Genomic DNA, 15,737 nt, shown 5'->3' on the forward strand with positions numbered 1-15,737 from the left:
TTTCTCTATGGAAACTAGGTCCTAACTATAAATACCTACTTGAGACCGCAGGTTTTCTTTCTCCCTCTCTCTCTCTCTCTCTCTATATATATATATATATATATATATATATAGCTACATCACCTAGCGGCGGTCGCCACTAGGTAGTTATAAGTAGGATTACGTTTCTATACAAAAAGCGTTCTCTTACTTGCCTATATCTTAAGCAGCGCTTGATGCATCTTCACAAAACTTTCCAAAAACATTTGCCAGTTCCATCAGCTGCTGCCTGGAACATTTTGGGGTGATCCGTCTGGGAGGGAAGGGGGGGTCTGGGCGAGAAAAAAGGCGGGTCTCAAAACACATTTTCCCCAGTAATTTTTTCATTGGGATTTTGAACACCAATAGTGCAAAAACTACTAAACAGAATTACACCAAATTTAGCAGGAAGGTAGGTGCTGGTCCAGAAAGAGTGCTTGTTTTTGTTTTGGTGTAATTCCATTCAGTAGTTTTTGAGAAATTAAGGGGTAAACAAATTTGTATATCTAGGGACGCGAAGGATTCACTATACCTAACGATCTTGTGCTCAGATCTGATTGGCTGATAACAGTGTTGTCTTGTAATTAAAGCGGGAGCTGCTGTGGCCCCCCGCTGCTCTGGGGACCACCACCTCCCAAGGGCGATCTTGTAACTAAAGCAGGTGCTCTGTGGCCCCCACACTGCCCCGGGGACCACCACCCACCAAGGCAAGACTGTAGTTGGGGCAGTGGCCCGCGAGACCCCTGCAGCCAAGCCACAGCAAACAGTTCAGGGTTTGACAGCTTGACCTTTAAAGGTCCTGCTGTCAAAATCCAAAGCTTTCATCTCTGTCCCCTGCACATGTGCAGGGGACAGAGATGAAATGCTTCAGCAACCATGGAGCTGCTGTCAACTGCGCCCTTAAGCCTTCCCCCTAGGTGCCAGGTAGCCTGTAAGGGCATTGTTCTAAAAACAAAATAAAAAATAAAAAAGTAGAGGCCGCTGGAGGAGCCCTTGAGGGTTCCTTAGCGGTCCCACATAGCCTGTAAAGGGCTTTATAATTAAAAAAAGCTAAATGTTAAAAAAAATTGAAAGAAGTAGGGGCAGTGGGAGAGCCCTTAAGAGCTCCGCCCGCGGTCCCTACTTTTTTATATATCTTTTTTTCACTACAAAGCCCACAAAGGGCTAAAAAAAAAGAAAACTGAAAACCCCAAGAGCTCAGTGTGACTAACTAAGCTCTTGGGGGTTCGAGTCCAGCTGGACTCATTTTCCTTTTTTTTTTTTCTTTTTTAAATAAATTTTTTTTACTTTTTAAAATATATGAATTTTTTTTTGTTAAATCTAACAAAAACATCTCATTCTAAGTATATGAGATATTAAAGCCTAAAAAAAATCTCTCTTTCTCTCTCACTTCCTTCCTCTCTTTCTGTCTCTCTTTCAATCAATTTCTCACACACCCACTTAGACACTTACTGTCAGCGAAACCAAATCCTCAGGGTACACGCGTTGTTGCCAATAGGCCCACCTCCGGGCAGCTCCAACTCTACAAGCCTTAACAGCGCAGAGTCTTAGAGTGGCCAAGTGGAGGGTAGGGAGTTAAGGACGGGTACAGCGGGGAAGGAGACCTGCGGAAAAAAGAATCACAGATACTACAAAGAAATATCAATCACAGAACTCTTCGGAATCTGTCAACTATAAATCCAGCGTCGCTTGGAACATTAGTAAATCACAGCGCCTTTCATAAGTTTCAAGAAATGAAAGGATAACACGGTATTCACTCAACGAAATGTTACTTCACATTTCAAAAACTTTCCAAGATACACGATTTCACTTTGTGTCCGTATTTTACATTAACCATAATAAAATATCCCCTTGAGTTCAAATTATTGCCTTAGCATTTATTTCTAACCATTTAAACCTCTTCTGAATAACTGCGCTTATACAATGTATCTCTGTAGCTACAGAGCGACTCCACAAGTAATCAGCTAAAGTTGAAAAGTGACCGTGAGAAAGCGGTAACGCTGTAACAGCAAAACATTCACCTCGTTTTTTATCAATTTAAATATTTACAGCTGATTGTCAAAGATTACTACTTTCTCTAAAAAAAAGAATATCAACATTTAAGCAGCTTTCTCAAATAAGACAACGGAAGATGGAAGCTAGAAACCACCATCCATCTTACCGGCCTGAGTGTCTGCTACTCGCTGCTTCAAATGCCCCAACACGGGGAAATCCCAGGTGAACAAGCAGGAACATGGAAACACCCGACTTCAAACAGAAAAGCTCCGGTCCTCACAAGATCCTCAGAATAGTGAGCAGTGAGAACTGGGCGGGGTCACTTAAATAGACTTGTGCCCCACCCCAAGTGCCACACCCAAAGTGCCCCGCCCCAAGTGCCACACCCAAAGTGCTTACCGGCCTGAGTGTCTGCTACTCGCTGCTTCAAATGCCTCAACACGGGGAAATCCTAAAGTGCCCCGCCCTAAGTGCCCCGCCCAAGATGGCTGTTATAAAGATACTTGGGACCAATGCCATGAAATAAAGATAATGCATGTGCAGCGCGCTGCAGCAGCTACTATATTCCGCAAATGGCAGTTTCTGGACTAAGACTGTGTGGTGGAAACAGTAATGCACGGATTCTGGCATCAGGAGGGCCCTAGAGCGTGCACACAGCCATGGTGTTGACAGTATTCCCCCCCTCTCTAGCTCGCTCTCGGGCCTGGTTTATGAGGATGGAGGCAGTGAAAACACCGCACGAGTCGTTGGGCATGCACTCCATGTGCTGGAATTCAGGAGTCATTTTCTGGTCCGTAGCCTTTCCATGCTATCAGATACCATAAGGTGTGGCCTCGGAATTTTGAATCTAAAATCTGTCACACTTCACATTCCCATTCTCCTTGCAATAGAACTGGGGTAGGACGAGAACAGGAATTTTGATGTGCTTTTTTCAGAAGGGAAGTATGAAAAACGGGGTGAATATGTAATGGTGTGGGTAACAGCAGTTTGTATGCCACTGGATTTATCTGCTGAAGTACTGTGTAAGGACCAATGTATTTAGGATGGAACATATGTTTTTTCTTAAAGGTGATGTGACGAGTTGAGAGCCACACTTGGCTTGTACTGTGGACCTTCACAATGTTTTTTATCATAATTTCTTTTATATTTTAGTTTCGCTTTTTCCAAGTGTTGTTGAATTCGCTTTTGCACCTGATGAAGTTGTTGTAAAGTATCTGAGACCTCGGGAGTAAGGGAGGTCTCCTGGGGTATTGTGAAAGGTAATTTAACTGGGTGATACCCAAAAATCCCATGAAAAGATGTTGATCCTGTGGATGTATGGTAAGAGTTATTATAGGCTAACTCAGCTAGCCAAAGCATTAATACCCAAGAAGTTACCACCTTTTCTGCATAAACTCATAAATATTGCTTTAATGATTGATTTAATCTTTCGGTTTGTCCGTCTGTTTGTGGATGATGACTGGTGGACAGAGTGGATGTCACTTGTAATGTTTTACACCATGTTTGCCAGAAACGTGAGATAAATTGCGAACCTTGGTCAGAGAGTATCACTTTAGGCAGTCCATGAAGTCGAACCACTTGATTTAAAAGTATAATTGCCAAGTCACTGGAAGTAAGTAATTTTTTGCAAGCAATGAAGTGTGCATATTTAGTGTCTACAACTACGAGAATTAAGGAATGATGTTGTACTGACAGTAATCCTGTAATAAAGTCTACAGATATATGTTCCAATGGTTTATTTGGAGTTGGGAGAGGTTGTAAAAGTCCTTTGGGCTTTGAATGACTTGTTTTTGTTTGGGTACAGGTGTTACAGTCTGTTACCATTTGTTTAACATCTTTTACTAGGGTAGGCCACCAAAAGTATCTTTGAATTAATTCAAGTGTCTTTGGGATGCCTGGATGTCCTGCTATGGGGATGGTGTGTAGCCAGTGAAAAAGGTTAGTTTTCGGGACAAACAAACGAGATTCGTGGAAGGGCAGGCCTTGTTTGATAGTTCTATCACGATTTGCTTGAACCCATTTCTGCCATTTCTCAATGGTAAAACAGTTATGGATGTTTTAAAAAAAAGTGTTCAGTTTTTATAATACATAGCTTTTCTGGGGCTATTATGGCTTGTGGTGGTTGAGTTACGGGTAATATCGTAGAATCTTGTCTGGATAAAGCATCAGCTTTACGATTGTCTTTACCAGGGCGAAAGTTTACCACAAAGCCAAATTCTGCAAAAAATAACATCCATCGTAATTGTCTGGTGATAAGAGGCGAGCTGCGCTCATGAATTGTAGATTACAATGGTCTGTGCAGACTGTGATGATATATTTTGCACCTAATAAGTAATGTCTCCATTCCTTAAAGGTGCAACAAATTGCTAGGAGCTCTTTTTCTGCTATTACATAATTTTGCTCTTCCTCATTCAACGTTTGCGACATATAAGCCACCAGATGAAGTTGACCAGTTTCTTTATTGCGTTGAGAGAGTACTGCACCTATCGCTATATCAGAAGCATCTGCTTCTACAACAAAGGGGCGTTTGGTATCTGGATGAGATAAGATAGGCGCAGTAGAAAAAGCTTTCTTTAAGGTCGAAAAGGCCTTATCAGCTTCTGGGGACCACAAGAAGGGTTCTTTTTTCCTCAGCAACTTGGTAATGGGTGATACTGTTTGAGAAAAATGATCAATAAATCTGCGATAAAAGTTGGCGAAACCAAGAAAACATTGTACATCTCGCACAGGTTTAGGGATTGGCCAATTGGTGGCAGCTTGAACTTTTCTTTCCGCCATGGTCATTCCTTGTGGGGTAAGTATTACACCCAAGAATTCAACGGTAGTGACATGAAACTCACATTTGCTCAGTTTGCACTATAAATGATGTTTTCTGAGTGTTAGAAGAATCTTTTTAACATGTTGCTCATGTTCAGTTTCATTATCGAAATAAATGAGAATGCCATCTATATATACTATTGCAAAAAGATCCAAATATTCTCGCAGGACATCATTCAGAAAGAACTGAAAGGCTGCCGGGGCATTACAAAGTCCAAATGGCATGACAGTGTATTCGAATAACCAATACTGAGTTTTAAAGGCAGTTTTCCACTCATCACCAGTTCTCATTCTGACTAAATGATATGCTCCTCTTAAATCTAGTTTTGTATAGATTGTCCCCCTTTTTACTTGGTCTAGAATGATGGGAATTAAGGGTAACGGATATTTATTCTTTATTGTGATCTTGTTAAACACCCTATAATCTATGCAAGTTCTAAGATCTCCATTTGTTTTGGAGACAAAGAAAAGAGGAGACGCTGCTGGAGATTTAGAAGGACAAATGAATCCGTTAGCTAGAAATTGGGCTAAGTACTTTCTGAGATATTGATTTTCCTGTTCGAATAAGGCATATATACGACAACTAGGAAGTACGGCTCCAGGCATGAGATCGATTTGACGGTCATATGGTCTGTGCGGGGGTAAAATGTTTGCTTCCTTTTCATCAAACACCTCAGTAAATGATGAATATTGTGAGGGTAATACTATATCCTTCTCAGTGGCTGTGGATACGTAGGATTCAATGGGAGTTTTAATGTTCATTGTCTTAAAACACTTCGCTTTACAGAAAGGAGATGAAAACGTTATCTTTCTTTCTTTCCAGTCTACTTGGGGATTATGATAACTCAACCATGGCATTCCAAGAATCATCCCATACTGAGGAGCATGAATCACATCAAACGTTATCAATTCAACATGTTTAATCTTTTGCGTCTGTCCATCACAAGTTACTGAAAATGGAAGAGTTTGTAGAACCACTGGTTCTCTAGCTAGTAGTTTGCCATCTACTGCTTGCACCACCTCTGGTGTTTTCTTTTTCTCACACAGGATATTCCATGATTGAACTATCTGTGCGTCTTAGAAATTGCCAGTAGCACCAGAGTCCACTAAAGCCTTGCCTAGATGAACTTGATCTTGTACCTGTATCTCCAGATCGTTTCTTAAATGTTGTGACCTTGTTAATTGTTGATTTTGATTTGTGTCTTGGGAAGGGTTAATGACTACACCCAAGAGTAACCCTTCTTTACATCTTGGGTGTTCTAGTTTTCCATTTCGGTATCTACACTTGCTACAGTTCTTTTTGTTACAGGTATCTTGCTCTTTGGTTTTACTGGGCATTCTTTTACAAAATGACCCTTACGGCCGCAATACAAGCATTGTTCATTTTTTCGGCGCTGTACTTTTTCCTCTTTATCAAATCAAATCAAATCATTAACATTTCTAAAGCGCGCTACTCACCCGTGCGGGTCTCAAGGCGCTAGGGGGAAGGGGGGGTTACTGCTGCTCGAAAAGCCAGGTTTTGAGGAGTCTCCGCAATGCGGAGTGGTCCTGGGTGGTCCTGAGGCTGGCGGGGAGGGTGTTCCAGGTCTTGGCTGCCAGGAAGGAGAAGGACCTCCCACCCGCCGTGGAGCGGCAGATGCGAGGGACGGTAGCGAGCGCGAGGCCAGAGGAACCGAGGAGACGGGTGGGGGCGTAGAAGCTGAGGCGACGGTTGAGATATTCCGGTCCCTTGTTGTGGAGGGCTTTATGTGCGTGGGTGAGAAGTCGGAAGGTGATCCTTTTGCTGACTGGGAGCCAATGCAGGTGTCTCAGGTGTGCGGAGATGTGGCTGTTGCGGGGTACGTCGAGGATGAGGCAGGCTGAGGCGTTTTGAATACGTTGCAGGCATTTTTGGAGTTTGGCGGTGGTTCCAGCATAGATGGTGTTGCCGTAGTCCAGGCGGCTCGTGACGAGGGCGTGGGTCACGGTTTTTCTAGTGTCGGCGGGGATCCAGCGGAAGATCTTGCGGAGCATGCGGAGGGTGAGGAAGCAGGCGGAGGACACGGCGTTGACTTGCTTGGTCATGGTGAGAAGAGGGTCCAAGATGAAGCCGAAGTTGCGGGCGTGGTCTGTGGGGGTCGGTGCGGTGCCGAGGGCCGTCGACCACCAGGAGTCGTCCCAAGCGGACGGGGTGTTGCCGAGGATGAGGACTTCCGTTTTGTCAGAGTTCAGCTTTAGGCGGCTGAGCCTCATCCAATCTGCGATGTCCTTCATGCCCTCTTGTAGGTTGGTCTTGGCGCTGGCGGGGTCCTTGGTGAGGGAGAGTATAAGTTGGGTGTCGTCGGCGTAGGAGGTGATGATGATGTCGTGCTTGTGTACGATGTCGGCGAGGGGGCTCATGTAGACATTGAAGAGTGTCGGGCTGAGCGATGAGCCTTGAGGTACGCCGCAGATGATCTCGGTGGGGTCTGAGCGAAACGGTGGGAGGTAAACTCTTTGAGATCGGTTTGAGAGGAAGGAGACGATCCAGTCCAGGGCCTGGCCTTGGATCCCGGTGGAGTGGAGGCGGGTAATTAGGGTGCGGTGACAGACGGTGTCGAAGGCAGCCGAGAGGTCGAGGAGGATGAGGGCGACTGTTTCACCGTTGTCCATCAGGGTTTTGATGTCGTCTGTGACTGAGATGAGGGCGGTTTCAGTGCTGTGGTTGGTTCGGAATCCGGTTTGTGAAGGGTCGAGCAGGTTGTTGTCTTCCAGGAAGGTGGTCAGCTGTTTGTTGACGGTCTTCTCTATTACCTTGGCGGGGAAGGGGAGGAGCGAGATGGGGCGGAAGTTTTTCAGGTCGCTCAGGTCTGCCGTAGGTTTCTTTAGTAGGGCGTTGACTTCGGCGTGTTTCCAGCATTCGGGGAAGGTAGCAGAAGAAAACGAAGAGTTGATGACGGCCTGGAGGTGCGGGGCGATGATGTCGTCGGCTTTATTGAAGATGAAGTGAGGGCAGGGGTCCGATGGGGCGCCGGAGTGGATAGAGTTCATGGTGGTTTTGGTTTCTTCGGTGTTGATGTGGGTCCAGTCGTTGAGGGTGATGGTCGGGGGTGCGGGTTCGGTGATGCTTGGTTGGGTCTGGTGTCCGAAGCTGTCGTGGAGGTCGCAGATCTTGCGATGGAAGAAGGTGGCGAGGGAGTTGCACAAGCTAAACGTTGCTTGACTGCTCCTATCTCCTTTGGTTCTGGGCTAACTTAATTATTTGGTTGTGGACCTTTACTCCTGTCTGCACGCCAAGTGCTTCTCTCAAGTTTTCTCCGTTCTCCTTTCCTTTCAGCAAGGCGATGATCCAGTCTTAAAGCAAGGTTGATTAACTCTGAACAGCCAGTTGGTTGAGGATCAATTTGTTCAAGAACATCTTTCAACTCGTCTTTGAGACCTTGATAGAAAAGAGCGGCTCTGTTCTCCTCTGGCCAAGCTGTTTCTGCCACTAACCGATTGAAATTAGCCAAATATGAAACAAAATCCCTAATTCCTTGGTGTAACTCTAGCAACTCTCAATCTGCTGACAAGTTAATTGCTCTTCAGTCAAAGACATTTTCGAACTCTTGCACAAACCTTCTCCAATTATAGAGTAATGGGCTATCTTGGCGAACTAAGTGAACTGCCAAAGTGGCAGCTTCTCCAGATCAATAGGAAATTAGAAATGCTACTCAGGATTGTGGATCTGGAAAGGTATTTGGTCTACAAGTGAAATGGAGTTCCACTTGTGTAAGAAAAGTCTGAACTTTATTGGGATCACCAGAAAAGCACTCGGTGCAGCTAAAGGAATTGGTGTGGGAACAGTGAGTGAAATGTTAGTTGGGGGATTCACTCCTGATGTTTGTGGTGGAACAGCATGCCAATCCATTCCCAAAGGACTTTGTTCCTTCTTTCCCACTTTATCTTGTAGTTGAGCAACCTTTTCAGCTAAGGCGGCAGTGGTGTTCCTCGACTCAACCAAATCAAGTTGTATTTGCGTAATTACTTTTAACAAATCGTCCAAGGAGGCCATATTGACAACTCAAGCATAAACCAGGAGGATTTAAATTTGTGGGCTCACTATTTTGTCAGCGAGACCAAATCCTCAGGGCACACGCGTTGTTGCCAATAGGCCCACCTCCTGGCGGCTCCAACTCTACAAGCCTTAACAGCGCAGAGTCTTAGAATGGCCAAGTGGAGGGTAGGGGGTTAAGGAAGGGTACAGCGGGGAAGGAGACCTGCGGAAACAAGAATCACAGATACTACAGAGAAATATCAATCACAGAACTCTTTGGAATCAGTTAACTATAAATCCATCAGTCGCTTGGAACAATAGTAAATCATAGCGCCTTTCATAAGTTTCAATAAATGAAAGGTTAACACGGTATTCACTCAAAGAAATGTTACTTCACATTTCAAAAACTTTCCAAGATACACAATTTCAGGTTGTGTCCGTATTTTACATTAACCATAATCAAATATTCCCTTGAGTTCAAATTATTGCCTTAGCATTTATTTATAACCATTTAAACCTCTTCTGAATAACCACGCTTATACAATGTATCTCTGTCGCTACCGAGCGACTCCACAAGTAAGCAGCTAAAGTTGAAAAGTGACCGCGAGAAATTTGGGACCAATGCCATGAAATAAAGATAATGCGCGTATAGCGTGCTGCAGCAGCTACTAGATTCTGCAAATTGCAGTTGGATTAATATTTTACATTTACTACTATGGATAGATACATATATATTTTCAGATTAATACATCTAAAATATTAACAATAATATAATGTAAAATAAATATTTTTATTAATTACATTCAATATATTCATATCAAAACGTAAAATGTAAAGATTTATTAAAATGTGAATTAAATATTTTTATTTATTATGTTACACTATAGATAAATAAACACATATATTTATGTGTTTGTGTGTATGAAAGGATATATTTATAACGGTATTAAATAGTAGTGCAATTTGCATTATATTAAATTTATATATTAAAATATTTAACATTTACTACTTTAAACTATTTATATTAAAAAATCTGTATGTTTGCCTATTTGTGGACCATATTAGCGTCAACAATATTTTTTTCCAAATATTTTTGTCCTTACAATTATATGTACAGGAGCACGATTTTGTGGTAAACTATATAACTGACACAATATTTTTGTCAACAATATTGTTTACCACAAAATTGTATCAGTGATCGCTTCCTTTCAGTGCAAGGATTTCAAATGGGTAGTGTAGGGGGGTGGTGTGGGCAACTTCGCAATTTTGCTACCCTACTCCTGCAACAATAACAATTTAGCATTGCTAATACTACATCCACCCCATGAAGTTTGAGTTCTGTTAATAGTGGACATAGAGCACAACAGATTTCACAAATGGAGAAAAGAATTAGGTATTTAATCAATGGGTGGATTGTAGAATTAGAGAAAAGCTGAGAGAAAGAGACAGGCACAGCAATTAGCCACTCACATGGATATGCCACATCTTTCATAGAGGTGGGTTAAACTGTTCCTGTGCTCTTGTGGTAGGAGTTTTTGCCCCTAATTACTCTAAATTATGGGCCATATTTATACTCCGTTTGCGCCGAAATTGCGTCGTTTTTTTTGACGCAATTTCGACGCAAAACTAACGCCAACTAACGCCATATTTATACTATGGCGTTAGAGGCGAATAGCGCCAAAGTTCCCGGAATGTGCGTCATTTTTTAGCGTGAACCCCTTCCTTGCGTTAATGATATGCAAGGGAGGCGTTCCCGTCTAAAAAATGACTCCCAGGCCTTTACGTGGTATTTATACTCCCGGGCAAAAGAGACGCCCGGGAGTTGGCGTGGCTAAAAACGGCGCATTTGCGCCACTTTTTAACGCCTGCTCAGGGCAGGCGTTAAGGGGCCTGTGGGCTCAAAATGAGCCCACAGGTGCCCTCCCATGCCCCCAGGGACCCCCCCTGCCACCCTTGCCCACCCCAGGAGGACCCCCAAGGATGGAGGGACCCACCCCAGGGACATTCAGGTAAGTTCAGGTAAGTATAATTTTTTATTTTTTATATTTTTTTTTGGTGGCATAGGGGGGCCTTATTTGTGCCCCCCTACATGCCACTATGCCCAATGACCATGCCCAGGGGACAGAAGTCCCCTGGGCATGGCCATTGGGCAAGGGGGCATGACTCCTATCTTTACAATGATAGGAGTCATGTTGATGGGGGATGGGCGTCGAAAATAAATGGCGCAAGTCGGGTTAAGACGATTTTTTCGACGTAACCTGACTTGCCCCATTTTAAGACGCCCATGCGCCATTTTCCCCCTACGCCGGCGCTGTCTGGTCTACGTGGTTTTTTCCCACGCAAACCAGGCAGCGCCGGTCTGATTGCGCCGTCTAACGCCATTCCATAAATACGGCGCCCGCATGGCGCTTCAGAATGGCGTTAGACGGCGCAAAACTTTTTGACGCTAAACTGCGTTAGCGCAGTTTAGCGTCAAAAAGTATAAATATGGGCCTATGTGAGCAAGAGTAACCACATAATTTTTTTTAATTTTGCCTCACAAGAGTACTTGAAAATTACTGAAAGTACTCTGATTACTCTGGCATAATTTAAATTTCACCCAGGCCTAAATGGAAGGAAAACGACTGTGAAATTAACACAATTTAGTCTTTATCAACCCGCTGACTCCACAATTAGTTACCAAGGTTACAATTCAAAATAGGGGACATACAAACAACACAAAAATATTTATAATAATTAAAAATGACAGTGTATGAAAATGGTGTAAACTGTATTCTGGCATTGTCCATTTAGTGAGCAGAGCTAAACTGCAGAACAGAAATGCCATGTAGGTTATTTGCAGAAGAGAAGATTTGTTGAGTGAAGAAAGAAAAGGACAATGCTTTAGAGCTGCGGTAAGCAGGGTAAACAATGTATCAAAGTGAAAAGCATAAATTGGTGTAATTAACATTAGCTAAAGACCGATGTAGTACTACTCTCAGACAGCTAGCAGCATGCTCCCTGAATGATTGATCCCCAAACATTAAAAAGCTACTTTAGCTATGCCCATTATGTCCATTCTATTGCTTTGGATTTACCACTTGAGCCCAGAGCCAGCATTATTTCAATTAAGTCATTTGTTTTGAGCCCATAGGGTTGTGCCTCTGCGTCTTTATCCATGGTAGTAGCCAGCCAGAAATGAGTCCTTCTCTTGGGTGACAGTGCCAAAATGTGCAGATTTTATTTTCCCCTGATAAGAAACAGACCTGTTAAACACGAAAACGGAAAGCAATTTAGTAAAGGTAAATTAACTTAAGAGATCTCAGAATAACCAAGAGACGTTTGTGTGCAATTAACTAAAGAGGCACGTAGAAACATGCACACAGAATGATCACCCAATCATTAAAATGACTTACATTACCTCCCATGCCTTACATTAACTATTCAGGCCTGGTTAATTAATTCAAGTCACCTGTTTCTTTTGCAGATTTAGATGCCAATGTTCACTACAATGTCTGTGGTTGACCTTAAGGTTGAATAAGCTGGCTTTGTTTGTCACCAGATAGTCACCACGCCAAAATGACTCTGTTGTTAATGTCTGTCCCTTGCACAGTGAACATACTAATCCTCTTTTGTTTATTTACATCTCCTGTCATAATAAGTTTATGATTCAAGATGTATTTTATATTTTCCTTTGCAAGGTAAACAGACAACAAAACATGACGCAAAGTAAAATGATCAATTCCACCCTTCCCTCCCTACCTCACATTCTTGACTGATGCTACACTGCCCATGTAATGAATTCACGGGACATTCCTATTTGTGCCACACCTGGACAATGGGTAGTATGCATTTTTCCACTTACTCTGCATCTGCCCACCCCATGACAAAATATGCAGTGCTCTCAAGTGCTGTGGACCTGTTAGTGGGCCAGTTACCCTGACAAGGGAGTCCAGTAGGGGTAACCATATTTCACACAATACTCTATACATTTCTGCCTTGTTGTGTAAGATTTTCCTATCATTAGCGTCATTAGCATGTGCCATAGTATTTGGTACAAAATCACTATTGTTGGGGGTTATTACCTAATAGTGTCTGCTTCACCAGCAACAACATGGTATCTATTGTCCCTCAGTGCATCACTGGCACTTGGCCCATAAGAACACTCACTGGGCATGATGGGAGCGTCACTCCATTGATCCAGAGAATGGTGTCCAATACAGCCCTCTAAAACTCCTCTGTATTTGAACAGTGCCATAGTATGTGTGTCACTGTCTCCCTCCAGCGTTTGTCAGACTGTCATGGATCTGAAGTGTATAACCTCAAGGGGGTGTAGTGCCACCTGTACAGAATGTTTGGGTTGGAATCAATTCAGTTTCATTCTTGGCTACTTTGCTTGCATATTTTATGATGTCCTCTTACTCTTTGGCTGAAAGTACACACAGCTCCTGCTCCCTATGGCCTGGAAGTTCCACTTTGGCAAGAATGTCCCCACATAACGAATCTGAAACATGGTTTGCTATCAGTTGCGAGTCAGACGTCTGGAGCAGGTTTTTTGAGTTTGTGAGCTCTCTCACTGCTCCTAGCTTGGGCAAACTGCAAAGTGTTCAGTGTCTTAATTTCAAAATCATTCAGTTTCATCAAGGTGCGAAGTCCTTCCCAATTTGGTCAAAGGTTTTGCGTCTTTCTTTGTCGAATAAGTCATCCAGTTTTAGAGACCTGTGCCCTTCCTATCACCTAAAAGCTGCTCTATCTAGCCCAGGGCTAAAGTCTGCGTTTCAAGATAGGGGCATAATTGAGAATTGTAGCCCACCAGGCCCTTTGCCAGTTTGACTACATCCCACATCTTCATTGTCACTCCTAGGACTAAGAATCTCAATATTGTCATCAGTCTGACTCCTTACTTAATTCACGGGATCTCCCATAGGGATCTCCTTGTAAGAGCATGGCTCAGAAGGTGTAACTGCTTCTTTGTCTCCTCATTGGTTCACTCTCATTTGTACTGCAATGGGGCAGAGCAGTAGAATGCACATGTCAGGTCTGCCCATTTTCCCCATTTGCTTCTATGGTAACAGGTTCTATTTATACCCATCTTGCATATCTTTACTCCCCCTAAATAATCCAGGCATGCCTCGCGCAGTTTCTTGAAGCAGTCCCCTGTTGCTGAGTATATACTGTCACAAGCCTTTTCTCTTTGTATCCTACCTAGCCATGTTCACTTCTCAAAAACTCTTCAACAATAGTGAGTAGGATGAAAGCCAATGTCCATAACTGGAGTAGACCATGCAAATCTGCAGGCTCTACTTCTCTCATTCTTCACCACCTCCCTCCACTTTCTCCTGATATCATCCAGTCATTCCCAAATCCAGCAAGGGCATGTAATGTCCATCGTCAAGTATGTCTTATGTTACATGTCAATCTCGCCTCCCCCTTCTTCACCACCCACCCAGGTCTCCAAACCCACTGACACACATGCAAACGGCAAGTCCGGTGTTCTCGGTTTCAGTGTGCTCCTGGCTTTCCCCCACTACCTTTGGAGATATCACTACTCTCCAAGGCTGTTCTAGCACCGCTTTTCTTTCTTTTATCAAGTCCTCAGCTTTCAGCTTGTGCCCCATGTTATCTATATCTTCTTCCAGCATTCTTGCTGAGCAATAGTTCCTCTTCCAGCTTGCCCTCAGACAGGGTTTGAACCTTCCTCACTTCTGGCAGTGATTTAAGTTGACAGTTCTGTATTTTCCAAGTAAACATGAGTCTAGAAACGACACCGAAATGTGACTTTTGATCTTTTAGAAAGTCAGCAAAGGTGTGAAATACTTTGTTTTTCTGCAGTGTGACTAATGCAAATCTTAACACAGATACACGTAGGCCCATATTTAAGAAAAAGTGACGCATCAGCTATGATGCGCCACTTTTCTTGCACCCCCCTACTGGCACCCAACGACTCTATGGCTGCACCGTATTTATGATACAGTGCACCATGGTGGTCATTAGCATAATAACATCAACATTTTTGATGCTGCGGTGACGCTTTGCTACACTAGCGTCAAACATTTTGACACTAGTGCAGCAAAGTGCAAGGAGGCCCATAGGTTACAATGGGAGCGTTATTTTAACGCCTGCTCTGAGCAGGCATTAAAAATGACACTAAAAATGGTGCAGTGAAATCTTTTAAATTTCACTGCACCATTTTTGCGGGCCTCCTTGCATACATTATGCCTGGTGCAGGCATACTGTGGTGCAAGGGGTTGTAAAGTGATGCAATGGATGCTTTGTGGCACTTTATAAGTATGGTGTGGCAGAAAAGCCACTTTAGTGCCGCCTTAGCATTAAACAAACGATGCTATGGTGGCACTAAGGTAGCATTAGAGGCTCTTAAATATGCCCCTTAATTCTCTTCAAAGCAGAACACCACCCACTTATGTGTTTCCTTCATTATTGTTTCCTTTTGTTGACAGTGGTCTACCCTGGTGAGGTTATCTAGTAGTGTGTTCTGTTGTTGTACCAGATACCCTGCCCTGTGTGCCCTGTCCAGATATCTATTGGTCAATTCGCACAAGTCAAGGAGTGATTCAAAGATCCTTTGCATAAAGCTCTCAATGTTCAAACTTTCTACACCCTGGGGTACTCCTCTGATCTTCATGCTGTTTCACCAGCAGTAGTTTTCTAAATCTTACAATTTCTCTTGCAGCATTAGGTTCTGCTTATGCAGACCTCTGACCTCTTGCCTCTGGAACTTCACCTCTTTTCTCTTCTACTACTGCCCCCCCCAACTGTGAACACCCTGTCACCTAGAGAAATAATGTGTTTATTGACATCTTAAGGTTCCAAATGCAGCTCTCCTCATAGTAAGGAGAAATCCTCTCTCAGAATAACTCCTCCAGAAAATACCTTGTGACTGTGTGAGCTCCACTGCTATTATTCCCCAAGAGCT

Source organism: Pleurodeles waltl, chromosome 4_1 (assembly GCF_031143425.1).
Source record: "Pleurodeles waltl isolate 20211129_DDA chromosome 4_1, aPleWal1.hap1.20221129, whole genome shotgun sequence".
Classification (NCBI taxonomy): Eukaryota; Metazoa; Chordata; class Amphibia; order Caudata; family Salamandridae; genus Pleurodeles; species Pleurodeles waltl.